Here is a 17500-nt window from a genome sequence, read left to right as displayed (position 1 = left end):
ACCCAGCTATTTTATTATTCAATACAAATTCTTGTTTTCACATGAACATGGGCGGAAATGATGATAAAATGGAAAACGGAACAAAATCGCTGGATGGGAAGAAAAAAACGTTACCAGTTACTTGCCACCTCTTTACCAATTTATCCCTCTAAGTTACAGACATTTAAATGTCTCTCCGTTATGTACGCCATATGATGCACGATCAATTTCAGACTCTAACAAAAATGACAGAAAAAAAAAATTATTGTTACAACATAAAATAAGAATAGATGCCAAACTTGTCTGATGATGCAAGTTAAGTTTGTGAGGACATTATACTCAGCCTTGTCATTTTTCTTCGCCCTTTCAGGACTCGACAAATACCGCTCACAACTCAGTTGCAAAACATCTGCATTAATTCCAAGGTGAACCATATGACCAAATAAAATCGGAAGTTTTTGTCTGCTTCAAGAAACAGAGGGTCTATGACTAATCTTTTTTTTTTTACAGGTATTTCGAGTCTGCTCTTTCTTTTACTTAACGTATGACAGCGCAAAAGAGATCTGTGTTCCTTTGAGCAAAAATAAAACCTGCTGGTCTTGCCTATATCGGTTCACTGTCAAAACAATCGCCCCAAGGGCAACATACAGCCCAGTGATGAGATCCGACACCATCTTTCTTTCCACCCTCAAGTGGAAAAAGTGGAAAGTACAACAGACCAGTAAGTTCTCAAAAGTCTTTGCAAAGATTCTAAGGAACAAATTCTGTTTGCTTCGTTTTCGCTTTAGTGACTAGCTTCAAATAAGAAGATGAACGACTGAGACGTAAAATACGTCTGAATTGAACCCATCGCATCAGAAATCCATGGTGATAGGCCATAAGTGTGTCAACGTGACACAGTCATTCAGCGAGTTTGATTTCTTTCACATAACAAGCGACGAAACACTACTGGATGCTGTCACGGTGGTGGAAATCTAGGATAAATGGAAAAAAGTAACCATCAAATGATGCTGGTGTTGAGACTCCTATTGAACTAACTGCAACAGCCATTACGCCACACTTTTATCTTCGACCAAAATGCAATAGTTTAATGAACAATTCTTGGATGAGGTTGAGCATGATAGCGATAATTAGGGACTTAAAGCAAATCCCTACAGCTGGCGCTGATACGGCTGCCGGAAGTACATTTCCCCCAAAACGAGACCCTGCACATGTACGTCGGTTGCATCCAGCCGTAGCGTGAAATTTGACTACGTGAGTCGGGATATTTTGCGGTAGTGGCAGCTATGTCGGGTTTATTTCGCTTCTCTGCAGGCCCTTTCAATGGATATCTCGGCATTTTAAGAATTCCACTGGATACTATATCCTTTAAAGTTAATATAAGTCAAAGATTGTGTCAAGATTGCCTCTCATAAGCTTCGGTGTAAATCCGTATCATGAATTTAGGATAAGTTTTGGTAAAGGCGTTGGAATGGCGAAGTGAGTCAAGTGAAATAATCGTGTTCAGCATGAGGTTGTTTTTCTTCGGTTAACTTTGCTTTGAGGATTTGGTGATGATGTTTTATATCTGGATACTATACGATGCTATTTTGCTTCTTTGAGTATTGACATATTTGTGTTCTTCACTGGATATTCTTTGAGATATTTGTCTCTGAAATTATACACTTCATCCATCAGATTGTTAATTCTACAAAATGTATGGCATTCGCTTTTTCTCAGAAATAATCTTTTTGTCCTAGCAAGGCGTTCAACGGCCATCGTTCTTTGGGCGAAGCCATTTGGCTGTGAGAAACTAAATAAAGGAGATATGAAACTCCTTAGCCCATGTTTCTTTGTATTTTGCTTTGCTAAACTTGAAGTTTAGCAGACCACCCCAGATCTCCCCAGATCTTTTCAGTCACGGCAGCCGTAGTAGCACCAGCCGTAGTGATTTGCTTTAACTCCCTATTATCAAGGCCAAAGTTTGTGTTATCTGCCGAAGCCGAAGGTTGAGGCGGATAACACAAACTGAGAACTTGAAAATTATCGCTATCATGCGAAAACCGAATCCAATAATTGTTTTATTATGCATATTCCTGAGCTGAACTCCGCCATGACAAACTGATCAAACCGCTGGTTAGTGTGTAACGTGAGGCCACTTCTGCATGTTTGAAACTTTTGTCCGTAGGTATGACGTCAATTCTACATGTATAATAAGCACTTAATGACTGGCCCCAAGGGAAACAGTGAGTTTTGTTTCCCGTGAGGCCAGTTTTTAAGTGTTTTGTTGTACCTCCCAACTCAAACTAGAACAATACACGAATTTTTACACGGAATTTGCCGCTGTTTCAAAGGTACACGACTTGACCACGTGCGAGTCGAAAGTTCAAGTCGTTGTTTCCTCAGGGGATTAGTGAGTTTTGTTTGCCCTAGGGAGTTAGTGAGTTTTGACCCATGACACGTGACACATTCTCATCCAATCGGAAAACGTATTTGAGTTCGGAGGTATAACAAAATCTATTGTCTGCAGGAGAGCAAGCAAGAATTAGCTGCGTGCTTACAACCAATCAAAATCGAGCTGGTGACACCGTATAATAATACAAATTAACAAACACGTTTTCTGCATTTATAGAGGGGATTGATACCTCTCATATAAGCACATACTAAGTGTCACAAGAGGCGAAGTACTTGTTTATCTTTAAACATAAGAACCTTCTAATTCACCAGTTTGGGTACATGCACTGCACGTTAGGATACTTGGAGGTGACAATGACTAATGTGTCGAGCTCGACAATTTGCCGACTTCATCTACTCAGCTGCGACTAAGGTAAAATTATCGAAATGGAAATCTATTGGCTTTGGTCGTTCAAAAGGTGGATGGCACTATGAACAAATGGATAGAATCACAACCAGCGGATGATCAATTGAATTATACTGTAGATACGATCAGCGTTATCCACCCTTCGAATAAACTAGGCCTGGTACTACAGTTCTTGTGAAAAATATACAAAGACCTCTAAAAAAAACAGGAGGATCCGTAATTTTACAGTACGGACCGAGAAAACAAGGTTAGTAAGATGTTCACTATGTCTCTGTGGTAATCAGCCGCGCGGTAAAAGATAATAGTTGAAGTCAAGCGGAAGGTTCAACTCCCAAAAAGACTGCCGTATCAAAATCCGAAACACGAAATCTTCTTGGCTTTTTGAAATAGTTACTTGCAAGATTCAATCAAGTTAATGCAACATAAACGACATTCTTTCATCAAGACGTGAATGAACGGAAAAGTTCAAATTGTTTGCATTGGTAATCCAAAAAGGTTACTGTCAGGGTCTTACTTCATCTCCAATGTACTTGGCAAGCCGTGTTTTCAGCTGAACGTATTTCTCTTTCATATCTTCCTGGTACATTCTTTGATCTTCTTTTATCAACTGATCGTTTATTTCCAAAGCCTTTCCACAGCAAGCGATGAATTCCCTGAAACAACGATCAAGTTAAACAATTATTATAGTAGATATGAATGACATTTCCTTATATGCATAGGACGTTGACATGACAACAGTTGGACGGGACTGATTCAAAGGCTCGGGTAAGTTAAAATGTTAACATATGCCTCGATACAATCCTTGTACAGAGAATTGCCAGGGTAAAATATCATCGGCTTCACTAAGGTTTGAGTCTAGATTACTTCTTGCGAGTATCTTACATATAAGCCATTTAATTAAAATTATTTTCATCATCAATTCCTCAAAAGCAAACAAAAATGTTATAATGAACCCAATCGCGATCCTTTAACCCTGAAAACTGTTATGCTGCTGTTTCGCACAGTTTAAGCTGAAAAAGAAATGTTACACACCGGTAAACCTGCTGGAGTTTTTCTATGTGTTTATGTGGATGCGATGCCAGCACAGATTTGTCGAGGAACCCCTGTGCATACGCCAGCGGACCAGCATTCACCTGAGGAATTACAAAACAAAACAAAACAAAACAAAACATACTCAAAAGGACACATACGGCACTGTATCAAAGACCATCTCATGAATATGAGAGGGGGACTGAGGCTAGTACTATCCAAAAGTGTGCATGTGTGTTGTACTGTAAGGTAAACATCCAATGCTTTTAGCGGTGCAATACGGTCTCAGCTCTTTTCGTTTGAAAATTGATTTTAAAATGCAATATTAAAACCATTTAAAAATGGACATGAAGCTCGTCACCATTCCAAAATAACCACAACCGAAAACTCTCACATTATCACCTGGTTATACACCGATAATACAAATTTAGCCGAAGCTTTTGTCATCGAGTCGTCTAGATCTTCTCGAAATCGATGAACAATCGCCTGCCCTCCAGCACAAAATCACCCGCACCTCCCCCCCCCCCCCTCCCTCTGAATACATAAGGCAACACTCGTGTACCTGCACACTGACACTGCCTTGTAAAACAAGCTGAAGTTTCTTCATGTCTGGAGGATTCTGTGTGATAACATTATTTAGCTCCTTAACTTTATTTTGCATCTCATCGAATGCGACCTGAAGAAAAATAAATCACACAAATGGCACATTAAAATTACAATTAATATACATCAACGTAAAGAAAAACCAATAAGGAAGAAGGATTCGGAAGTTCAAATGAGTTTCGATAAACTGCTTGGTCTTTTAGTTGCAGTCAATCATATTTGCGGCGAGAGGGGCTCTGAAATCGACAAAGTGTATCGAAATGCTCCAATTATAACGCAGAATTTGACCTCCTAACCCGTCCTGCTACAGTGGTTAGAGAATTTAAGCAAAGACGACGAAAAGCAAGAATGTGATTGGTTCAAAAGGAAAAATAATCGTGCCGCACGTGCCGCAAGCGTTTCACTGCATTTTTGCCGTAGTCCACAAAACAACGTGAAATCACCAAATTTTAGGTTTTGACAACAACATGAGCATACAGCAATGAACCGTTCCTTTTATACTTTTACTTTTAAACCGTTCGAACCTATCTAGTTACTTACAGGATAGTTCGTCCGTACTGCAGATGGGATTAACCGTAGTTTTTCGGCTGTAAGGCGCAGCATTTTTTCTCAAAGAAATTGCTTGTTGGCCCCAAATGTGATCTAAATTCAAGGTGCGTCTTATAGCCGAGTATCTTTTTGCGACAAAACTCCTTAGGTCCCTTGTCGCCATCTTGTACCTTAAACTCGTCCCAGTCTTCCCCTTACTGCGATTCCAAAATGGCGGCCTCACACCATCAATGTTCGTGATGATGGCCCTCAGTTCTTAGCGTTGTACAACCAAAACACCCGCAAGAAAGTACTAATAACAGCAGCATTTCAGAGCAGCAGCTTTTTCTCTAAACTCTAGTTGAATTTCCTTCTGCCATTGTTCTTGATCTGCGATATCACTTGCTATAGCGTTAAGTTATATTTTGTAAGGTCAACTTTACTTTAGCCTCAATTTGATTCATGGGCATTCAAGTAATGGTGTTGAGACTTAGAATGCATATTAGAACTTCGGCATTGCATGGTGACATTTTTCATAGATTTGGTCTTTTCAAGTCGCAGATGTGCAAAGAACGGTAAACTCAAGCAAACCACTTTTAAACAAATTATATGCTAGTGTTTTAGTCATGTTTTTTGAGGTCACTATACTATCGCTAGTTGCATGCATCTGGTTTGCGTTCATTTGACTGTCCTAAAACGTGTGCGTCTTCTTCGATAAGCCAAAGAAAGGACAATATACTAGTAGTTAAGTGTAAATATCATTGCTTCAAATTCTGTATACTCTTGACTGGCTGAATTTACTTTAGTTTCGCTTTGGTTAGGACAATGAATTGAACTCGTTCCTTAGAACTAAGGTAACACGAACTAACCTCAACTGGTGTCAGTTCGTATTGCTCTTCTTTGGACCACAAGAATTCGCGTCTTTATGTAAGGAAACGTGTTGGATGCTAGAAGAGAACGTGCAAAACAAAAATCAACATTAACAATTCGCTTGGTGTATCAGTGACTAGTAATTTACTGGGTTCTTTTCTGGAAACCCCGGTTTCCCTCCCTCATTATAATCGACTCACAGCTAATGTGCTCCGACATCAAACATGGACCATACAGCGGCTGTCAGAGGTGCCTATTGGGTTAGTTTAAAAATACCATAATACTCTTTTGTTTGCCCTCCAAACGTTTGCATAAGCATAAGCATAAGCAAAAGCAGAGAAAATAAAGAAAATGTATATGCAAACTTTTGGAAGGCAAAAACAAAGCGTATTATGGTATATTTAATTATAGTGGCCTATGTACGCTTTCGTCCCGATGTAGTGAGCTGTACTCTTCGCAATTCACTCCCCAAGACTGCATGAAAGATGGGCGATAAACACAGCCATCTGTTCTATTCTAAATATATCGTACAGTTGCAGCATTACTAGTTTATTCCACACCCTTTTTGACCCCCTATTCCGTCATTTTAAACTCTTTTGTCCTTTCTAAGCAACCCAATTCACCCCCTCCTCCCCCCAGACAATAGAGATCTTTAGATCGGAGGAGGAGGAGGACTACGAGTACGAGTTTTCCGTTCTGAGCATGCGCACTTCGAGACATGTCGGCCTCCAGACCTTATGCGCATATTCAGTACGGAACACTCGTACTCGTAGTTGTCCTCGTCCTCTGATCTTAAGGTCCCTATTGCTGAGTTGTAATTCCTGTGATCTTTGACTCCCAAACGGGCAACACAGAATGGGGAGGGGGGTATTTTTGCAAATGTATAGCGTGGTACAGATAGTCCTGTTATTCTATATCTAAAACCCGCTGTATAGACACAATCTGTGAACACATTCTCAGCAGGAAAGCGTCTTTCTGCGCATGCTCAAAAAGCTAAATCAACTTACTTGTAAGGATAGTTTTCCTCTTGCATTGTTCTGTTAGGCTGCCATGCGCTTTGCCACCGCAGGTAAATGGCGTTTCATAGATAAATCGCCTGATGTTGTTGTTACGCTCAAACAAAGTGGGTCTGAGCTCCAACTCCTCATCGTCGAAATACGGTTGCACGTAGGTTATCTGCAAATTTCAACAAATGCAATACAGGGACGGCGAGGTCATATCGGGGTCCTATGAACTCACACGGGGCGAATTATTACACAAGAAAAACTATCAACAAAGAGTAATCAATATTCATTAATATGCTCTTTCTTTTTGTCATGGTTGCACTCGCACAAAAATGTAAGGTAACTAATCCGTTCACCTCCTCCGGGATATAAATCGAACTCACAAGTGGCCAAATAGCTCGTAGCTAGTCGGGCCACAAATAAACTATATGCTCTCCAAAAGTCAAGTGACTGTCCTGTTAGCTACCTTTAGTCAGTTGAACAAACATAGAAGCTACGACTCTAGATTTACCTTCATGTCTCACGGCTAATACAAAAAGCTCTTCACTTCAAACGCTCTTATAACGTTAAAAGTCCATAAAATACACCAACAAAGCCGACGAAACTAAGAACAAAGTCAAAGCTTAGATCGCTTCGTAGGAAGAATGCTAACATAGAGAAACTGAAATGTGGCCAACGTCTTTAAGTAGGAGGAACTGCGTCAAAAACGACGAAACAATACAGGAGCGTGAGAAATGCCTTAATTTTGGACTTAACCTTGATTACGCAAGTGAAAAGACTTCAAACGGTAAGATAGCGTAGTGAAGTTATCAAAATATACCTGAATGTAGGCAATCTTTGAATCCAACGTTTCTGCATGCACCTGATAAAGGAATTATTTTTACGTTAGGTTTTCAGGCCTCTAGGCTTCCATTCGTCCACTGCTTCCAAAGAAAAACACCATTCATTCACCTTTGCAGACTCCATGATGAGTTTGATGTTATCTCTGCCGTGTTTTCTGCCGTAAATTTGTTCCAGTCTATGTGAAATCTCGGCAAGACCCGTGATCTTCGGCTCCTTGTAGATAAATTCCTTCCCGTCATCATCACCAAACATCTGAAAGAGAAAGAAATTGGTCATGAGGCCATGCAAGCCAACGTCGTTTTTAGGGACCGAGCTATTTTTAGATTTATTTTTTCGCGAAACAAGACCCTTCCAAATAATAAGAATTTATTACCCATGGTATTGAGAATGGTTACTCGTGCAAGCCACATCTTATTTAAATAACTTGTCTAAAAATAGCTTGTTCTACATGGACCCCAGTATTGGCCCCAGTATTCTTGGTTTTCACTCACGTGATCACCAGGCATGTTTTTCAACGAAAACAAAAGACGACGTTAGCATAACGAGATGCTTCCGTGAAGCATACACTGGGTTGCCTGTGGTACGTGTTACAGAAAATCAGAACGCACTGAATTGTGTGGTATTGAACTACAGCATTCCAGTCTCTGAAGAATAACAAATAAAAGAGAAGCGAGAAACATTGGCTTCTGGGCTGACGTGTTGATAATTTTCAAGTTCCCTCACAACTTCTTTTCACCACAAGTTTAAGCGTGCCCTCTGAGCCATCTGACAGCTTTGTAAAGTTCGCTGAGGTTAATCCTTACTCGGCGGGGTTAGTATCTGGACGGGAGACCAAAACGATATACCCCTCAAAACAGAAGCATTGGACCGAAAATTCCATTTCAACATTAACAAATGCGGACCAAGCAAAGAAATGATTTTGTTAGCTTGCTTTATGCGAAATAAATATTGATGCAAAAGTAAATAAATAGTGATACAAAGTTTTTGGAAAGAGCAGAAGGAAGTTTTCTGGACAGTCGATCGAGAATAAAATATTTTGCCATCAGCAACAACATTTATGACATAAAAACAACATTAATTTTTAACCCCGAATATAAAGTTACGATCAGCGACAAACATTCTGGGAGATTTTTGCTATTGTACTTTTGGCTGCACAAGTAAAAGCGCAAAATCGAAAGTGATATCGGATTCAGCGGCCGCCGTGACGAAGTTACCGCGGTGTGTTTACTCGCGAAACAGTGAAGCATCTGTGCCAAATCATCATTTGACACAGATACCGGGTTTTTGTTTTTGTTAGTTTTCTTTTCCTTTCAAGTGTTATAAAGTTTGACAAGAAATGTGCGAATTCAACACAAAGATCACAATCGCCCAACTCTTCAGGTTGACAGTCAAAACTTTACTCTCCAAGAAGGGGTTATTTATCGCCAGGTAATTCCATCGTTTCGGGGATAGCAGCTACTTTACTATTCATCAGTGTCAGATTTTTTTGGCCGATTTTGGGGGTCATTTTGTTGAAACTCAAGCAAGCTTCCAACAGACCTGTTTATTTTCGTTACACTATACCACAAAAATGCTCCCGTATCACATTTCAACACACGTATGCAAATTTGTGAAGCTCGAAAATTACACAACATGATATTAAAGTTCAAAAAGGCTGGAAATATCTCGGCAAAATCCTTTTCCAGCGAAAAATTAATCGAAACAAACAACATATTTAGTATTAGAGGAAAAAATACCTTCCTATTTCAATTGCGTGCGTGCAAACAAGAGATGCAATTAAATACATTTTTGACAGTTCACATCAAACCCTTTTCGACTCGGAACGCTGACCGTAAATAATGAAGCACAAAAGCGACAACAACTTTCATTCAAATAATTCTTCACTGTCACATTTCCAAATATTTTACACCTTTGCAGACTTGAGTACAAAATACCGGTAAATGTAAATTGTCAGACAACTAAGATGCGACTTGAGTAAACACTGTGATGCATTCTTGTAGGCGTTCGATTCCTTCAATGTTAATATGTTAAATCATAGTTAGTAACTATGGTTAAATCCATAAAAAAAATTGCTATTTGATTTCCGTGTTTTATATAATACCAAGTTAGTAAAATATTAGAAACAAAGCTCACTTGATATCCAAAGGCGAAAAATGAAATTGTTGTCGAAGACCATTACTCGTCTCTTAAAATCCAGATATTTATTTTTCAGCGCTGTCTTGCTCATCCAATTGACGATCTATTCTTGAGCTCAATGAGGGTATATTTTGTTTAAAGATCCACTAAAACGCCATTCACGTCAATGACTTATTAGTGAAATTTTCAATTGTTATACCGGAAGACTGTGCAGAGTTGAGAACAGGTAAATACAAATCTGACGAATAGCGAGACAACTGAGATAACAGATCCACTACATGGATTCCTCCTCTGTCTTTGTTGAACCCATACTGAGTTACCAGAGAACTGTTCATTTGGTTTCAGTGTTGTACAAAACACCACACTTGGCAAAATTTTAGGAAGACAGCTCACTTTGATTATGGCTCGACGGGCGACAGATTGTTGTCGAAGTCCATTACTCGTCGCTTTTAACATTCGACCGCCTGTCTTGTTCAGTATCCAATTCGCTTGCCATTATTGACCTTCATAAGGGTACATTTTGTTCAAAGATCCACTAAAACGCCATTCGCGTTACATGACTTTCGACGCCATTGCCGGTTAAGTTAATCGTTCTAGTGTGTCTACCAGAGAAATCTAAGCATTTCCCACTACCCTCTCGATCCTAAGGAAATACGCGCAGAAGGCTCTATGCACTAAGACACCACTTAGCAGGGGAGTGACAGGCAAGACTTTTACCTACACGGAAAAAAATAAAAAAAAGAAAACGAAAAATAAAAAAACGACGAAATTAAAGACAGATTCCGACTGGGTTTGCCATAGTAACCCAGTGATAATAGCTTTCAATTCCCGGAGGATTGGATCGGGACACCAACATGGCCGCCATTGCATTGTTTGGGGACACCAACATGGCGGCCGTGACGTCATGTAAATCCAAGAATTGGCCCCTGGTTATGGGCTCCTGAATTGGTCGAAATAACGTTACTGAGCTGATGCTAGTGACGATTAAGGCAAGAAAGAAAAAAAACAAACAAGCAAAACAAACTTAGTCGAGCCACTGAAATTTCGTTGAAAGTTCAAGCCTGACCTGGAGTAACGTGTCACTGGACCTTCAAGGTAGTCATGCTATGTATTCAGATTTGGCGTTAATCGCGGTCCCGCAAATTAGGCTTAAAGACCGAGACACTAGTAGACAAGTCGCTCCGTGAGTACTACTTGCAAACTAAGTCGCTGCGACACGGCGCCTGTTCGGTTCACATGCAGTGATCTTGAATGAGGGGGAATGTGAACTAATTTTCTTATTCAATATAGCAGACCATATGACGCTCTCTTTTTGGTACATTTATATTCTGTCGCAGCGACTTGATGCCGGAAGTGCACACGCTGCGACAACGCTGCATGCGCTAATTTTATCGCTGCGATCAGTCGCACTAATTCAAACTGGTTTGAATTCGTGCAACTGATCGCACCGGCAAAATGCGACAACGATTTTCAAAAAATTAACCGTGGCACACGAGGCGAATTGTTGCGACGACTTTTCCCGGGGACGTGTCGCAGCGACTTATCGCATGGTGTGTCCCGGCCTACAACGCAGGAGAGGCTCAATCGATTTTAGCTGTCAAATGGAACGCCGTACGAAGACGTTTGTTCCAAAACAGAACAAAAAAATCGATCAGTTCATGAAGCAGTTTTTTCGCGTTCTCACATAAACTTTATCTAAACATGAAATTGAAATTACCTGTCCAAAGAAAGCAACCCTGAAGTACTTGCCAAGCAGTCTTTTTCCAGTGCCCATCACATCAACAACTTTCTTGTAGGCCTGCGCTAGGCTCTCATATGCATTGGACAGGCGCTGGATGTGAAACAATACAATACTCAAGTCAGGATGTATTTTAACTTGTTTATTTATAAACTTCAATGGTTTCCAGACTATTTATGCCATTGTATAGCTTGCCGAAATTTAACAAACACCACTGAGCTCGTTTAAACATACCGCTTCTTAGAATACCCAGAGTCATACCAAACAATGTAACGAAAGAAAAAGTTGGCATCAAATTGTTGAATACAAAATATATAGTTGAAGCCCTTCAGTTGTTCTGATCTTTCGAAGAGAAGACGTTGAATGTGGCTCAGTAAGGTATAGGGAGTTTTAGCAAAGACGACTGCTACGGCAACGAAAACGTCATTCCAAAGTAAAACTATCGCAAGTATTTTGCGAATATTCCGTCTTTTTCACCTTGTACAATACGTGCGAACTGTTCTATAAGTGGACGGGTATGAACGGTTTTAAAACATAAAATGAATGGTTCATTGTTACATGCTCACGTTGTCATCAAAACCTAAAATTTGGTGATTTCATGCACGATGGTTTTTGGAGTACGGCAAGGAGGTGCACGGAAATTCGTGCTGCACGTGCAGCATGATTATATTTACTTTTATAACTAATAATTTTCTTGTTTTGAGGCGTTGTCGTTGCCGTAGCCGTCATCTTTGCTTAAATTACATTAATCTGCTTAATTTGATTTTGCCTCAGTGATATCGACACCGTAAACTCAATCAAAATATCCCACGGCGCAAACAAACACAAGCCATGCGGGGTGTTCTAAGAATTCATGACGGATACCAAAGCTCTGAACAAAATCAGTGCAATGAAATTAATTTGTACCTTGATGGAATTTGGATGTTATGGTAAGCGGAATCCGCAGAAAGTCTGGTATTTGTAACTGACTTTGCAACAACCTAAGCGATAGCCAAAATATACAAGATGGACACCAACAGTGAACCCCGTCTTACCCTAAAGTCCCTCTCTTGTTCATAGATAGGAATCGCTAGTTTAAACACTTCACCCATTACTTCATACCGCTCCGCTCGCTCGAGATACTTGGCACATTGCTCCAACAAATCAACCAGATGACGCTGAATAAACAACAATGACAGCCAAGGAAAAACTGAGAATTCTAACACAACAAAAAGGCAATTCTTCATGGTTCCTTAAAACGAAACAAAATGTGACCACGTTAACAGCATCCCAAATCAATAGAGTACCCACCATATCTCACTCGAATCACTGAACTAAAAAGTAAACAAACAAACAATTGACCGCTCTACATTGCCCACTTTCTGGGCCAATGACAGAACAGAACAACGGCGACAACTTTAAGAATAATACCAAATGGTCAGAGGCAAACCAAGTTGCTATTTACAAATGCAGCCGAGAGATTGAGCCAAGGACTACCAGACGCATCAAATTAAACCAGTGGTCGGAATGGGTATTGAACCCGGGATGTCCGGACCTCAAGGAAAGCACTCTAAACTCTGGGCACTTATCTTCAATTAACAAAATGAAAACGTCATGATCAAAATTGTTCTTCTTCAATTCTGTATGAGATTCATTGCTCAGATCGTATTCGTGCGAGAAATTAAAGGAGTGGAAATTCAAGTGTGATGTCAATGACTCACTGGCCTACAACAACCTTCACAATTTATTCCTTTCGTCAAAGGAATCTCAGAAAAAACACGTTGTCAAAATTGAAAATTCACACAAGTCAAGACACTAACCACCGTATATCGCTGTTCCATTGACATTCCTTCATCGGTCTTCATAACACTCTCGTCCGCTACTACATTAGGAGACACTTGAGCAAATGCAGCGCAACCAGGGGTATAAGTACCTAAATAATGGATATAGAAAAACACGAATTCGTTAATAGGTATGTGACGATGGAGTTCTGAAAAAAATTAGTGTACTTTAATAGTCACACGAAAAAGTAGAACTAATATCCATAGCAATTCGAACTTTAACTTGCTGTGCCGAAAAAAGATGAAGTAACCCTCGGAAATGATCAACATACTCGATGCCAACGTTACGCGATTCCCTTTTATTTTCTTCAATCTTTCTGGGTTTCGTATTTTACTAGCAACCACATCTCCTCTCAGGGGGGCTATTTACGTTGTATCGTTTCTATGGAAACGATGCGTTAAACGAGGAAACATTGTTGCGGAAGCAAATGTTTCCCAGTTTGCGACCCCAGGAAACATTTGTTGTGGAAGCAAGATTTGCTTCCCGGGAAGCAAAACTGTTTGTGAATTTATTTAGAAAAATTTTGCTTCTTCAGCAAATGTTTCCTCGTTTGCGCGCCGAGGAAAAATTTCGGGAAACAATGTTTCCGTACACAACGTTTCCTAGGTTTTCGGGAGCCTTTAGACGATTATAGTGAATCAAACAGATCACACTTACTTACAGAGTCTAATCAAGAGCAAAGTATATAACTTCACTCAGTCACATGAATCATAGCAAGGCTGTTGCCTAACAGGAGCCCGGTAGCCTGGGGCTCCCAAAGAATAGCTCTGGGCTCCTTAATTTTTCACAGCAACACCTTTCACTTCATATGTTGGGCTCCTAAGTTCTCAGCGTTTAGCTCTGAGGGCCCCTTTAAAATTTTCTTAGGCAGCAGCCTTGCATAGTATACTTGGCGCTTATTAAAACCATATGCTCGTATCGTCAATGTGTCGCTTTCTTTCTTTCCTCAAGTCGCCATCTTGGATTATAATGAGTAGGCCTTTTTCGATCTATTCAAATTCAGCCGGAAAGAGAGGTCTAGAGGATAATGACAAAGGAAAGTGGATGATATGTAAATATTTTTCACATTCATTCCAACGTGTTCCTATCGTTTTTGTCCTCACTGCCTCAAGAAGAAGCTGAACATTTGATATTTCGAAAATGGCCTGTTAGAAGAAGTGATACATGACTGAAATAGCCTGCCTCAGAGCCATATAAGTCAAACTTGCTTCTACCAAGTATCAAATGCATGGAAAATAGATTTCCAGTAAAGCATCGTGTAGGAAAGTTAGCTCATTCCTCAATAAGAATTAATAAGAACTAAACACAATGCTAATAATACTCCCTCTCTTGCCTTCTACTCATAATTAGGTGGCTAATCGCTTATGGAAGAGTCAGTTGATTGTCGCATTTTCTGCGTCTTACCTTGTCTCTTCAGGTATTCGGCCACCAAAGCAGCTGCGTGGAAGTAGCAGTGAGCAGTCTGCAACAACAAAACCACAATAAACTGAATTTTCTAAGAAACGTTCTCAAAGACAATAGACAAAGTTCTCAAACAACACAGGAGCAGCCTATGAATATAAAGTGACATAAATGGTTTTAAGAGGGAAAGACCAACCAAAAAGACAATCACTAATATTTTACCCAAACCTCCTAACTCCGAGTAGTAAATAGGCCATTTTCAAAATATCAAATATTCAAATTGATAGTGAAACAGTGAGTACAAAAACAATAGAAACACATTGGAATGAAGGTAAAAAATATCTACATATCACCCACTTTCCTTTTTCTTTGTCCTCTAAACCTCTCTTTCACCCTGAATTTTAATCTACCGAAAAGGTTCATTAAGAAGTTTCAGAGTCACGTGAAGAAACAAAGCGGAATTACCTCGGAGAAATTCTCATGACCCTCGTGAACAGCAGCCATGTGCTCTAACCACGTCTCTCGCAATTCCGGAGTACTAGAGTAAGACTTGGCCAAACTGTACTGAAGATCCACTAACATCTCAGGGACATCATCGTATTCCTAGAAGGCACAGTCAATAACTGTGTTTTAATTGGTTTACACAACATAGAAAAAGTTTCACGAAAGACGAATCTGAATTTTTTATTTTTATTTTTAATATAAGATCCTGACGGTTCATAACGAATGACTTGGCTATTCAAATGAGGCTTTCTCGGTGAGAGACGGCTGCTACCTCGGGTTACACACACAATAAGGTAACCTAACAACTGTTTTAACTCTTTAAATAATTATGAAAAATGAGGGACATTGGGCCAAGAACCAACCTGTTAAAAGAGGAATATTAAGACCAAATTTCGAAAGATTTGAAAAAAATAAAAACAGAAAGCACGAAAGGTTAGGACGAACCTTCCACCTGATTTCCTCAGATGGAAACCCTTTACTAATTTAAATAGAAGAAACTTCTCTCTAAAGACAGACTTCGCCACTGAAGAATTCCGGATTGACGACACTATATAAGAAACTAACTGTTTACAAATTCTCATATTCTATAACTCACAACACCTTTTCATAAACAAAGCTAAAATACACTTAATTCTTAATTAAATTCGACAAACAAAAAAATTCCTCTAAGTTGCCAAATTTGCAAGAAAGGACAAATTACCAGAAACAAAGCTTTGCGGGAACTAGCTGGACTCAGCAGACACGGGGAAGTTACAACTGGAAGAACAGTTAGCTGATGAGCTGCAAGTTCCTCAATCGCATGAAGCCTCAACTTCTTCTTCTTGTCCCGTAACTGCCCGTGTTTATTCCGCACCTCGTTTACAATGTCCTCGTAAGAAAGTGTTGGCAAAACCATTCTCGAATTCAGTTTTGGTTTAATAATGTCTGACTTTTACCGCGGCAGAGGCGTCGCAAATTTATACTATTCCAAATCCAATTGCCTTAGTTGTTTAATGCGAAGGGAATCAGATTTCGTTTAAGATTTGAAACACCACGTTGTCACGTAGGCCACGCAAGAGACACGTTCTGCTGATAACACATAACAGGAAGGACTGCACGGTAACATCACACGTACTTTTCCACTCTCTTGTCACATAAATATTGGGGCTTCCACGCGATGATATGAAGATATCGATATCAAAGCCGCGATATACGATACAGTCTCTAAATTGACACCGCAATACAATATCAAATATCGAGCATTTGTGAGATCGACAACCCGAGGTACCAAAGAGGAAGACCTGCAGCAGTGATTTTATTTTTCATTTTCTTAACATTATAAATGGTTCTAAAAGGGCTAAATAAACTATGCTTGCGCGAGAATTACAAAAAATGTCGAAAAGGGATACATCATTCTATCATGCAATTTCAATATCTTGTTCCAATATTGCCATTCGTATCGAGAGAACAAATACCGTGATTCGCCGATACATAGTTGATTCAAAGCAATTGCATTAAATATCCTGACCAAGTGATATTTGTCGCGATAAACGGCGGTCAATCAGTAAAAAACCTACGATAAAAATAACACCAGAAATCGCTTAAGGCAACATTTAACTATAAACAAACAAAGGTAAAACTTTCATTTGAAAATTTTTCCTGCACACAGTGATTGATTTCACCTGCTGGGCTGGTGAATGGTTAGTAATGATCTTTTTACGCCCTTACCGTTAATTTCTTCTCATTTTACGCACGTAGATTAGAAAGTTGCACAAAAAGACAAGCACGGATAGACACTAACAAGCTATCCGTTCCCTCGATGCGCTTAGTTTTCGTACACCTTTTTGTTAACTTTGCAAGGATGCGTCTTTTTAAGCTCTGAAATTACCTTAACAAGGCATTTTTTGCAATTGGGAAAACATTGAGAAAAATAATGGTATTTAAATTAAAACATTATATCAGAGTAAAAGGGCGCGTCTTTTTTCTGCGATAAAGTCGCAAAAACGTAGCAATCTGAGCGAACAATTTCTCGAATTTAATCGTCCGTGAATAAAAAAGGAAAGTGTAGGCCTTAACATAAATAGAAAAATCAAAGCAAAACCAAACCAATCAGACTAAAATTCATATAATGTGTTTACCAAGTTTCAAAATTGAACATTTGAACGCTTGGGAAGATCCTCAAAACTCAAAGGGTAGTTGGAGAACACTGAAAAACCTGAAAATTCTCCGGCGTATTTCACGTGCATAACGTTTAACGCTTTCTAT

The 17500-nt window shown here is 39.5% G+C and overlaps 1 pseudogene; it reads right to left on the bottom strand.

Moving 5' to 3' along the window:
- LOC137981523 (dedicator of cytokinesis protein 11-like) overlaps positions 1 to 17500 on the bottom strand; it is a 38719-nt pseudogene that overhangs the window by 802 nt on the left and 20417 nt on the right.

The sequence above is a fragment of the Montipora foliosa genome, chromosome 13 (genome assembly GCF_036669935.1).
Source record: "Montipora foliosa isolate CH-2021 chromosome 13, ASM3666993v2, whole genome shotgun sequence".
Taxonomy (NCBI): Eukaryota; Metazoa; Cnidaria; class Anthozoa; order Scleractinia; family Acroporidae; genus Montipora; species Montipora foliosa.
Note: the sequence above shows the minus strand (reverse complement) of the source record. Positions and strands in the feature narration are given on the sequence as shown.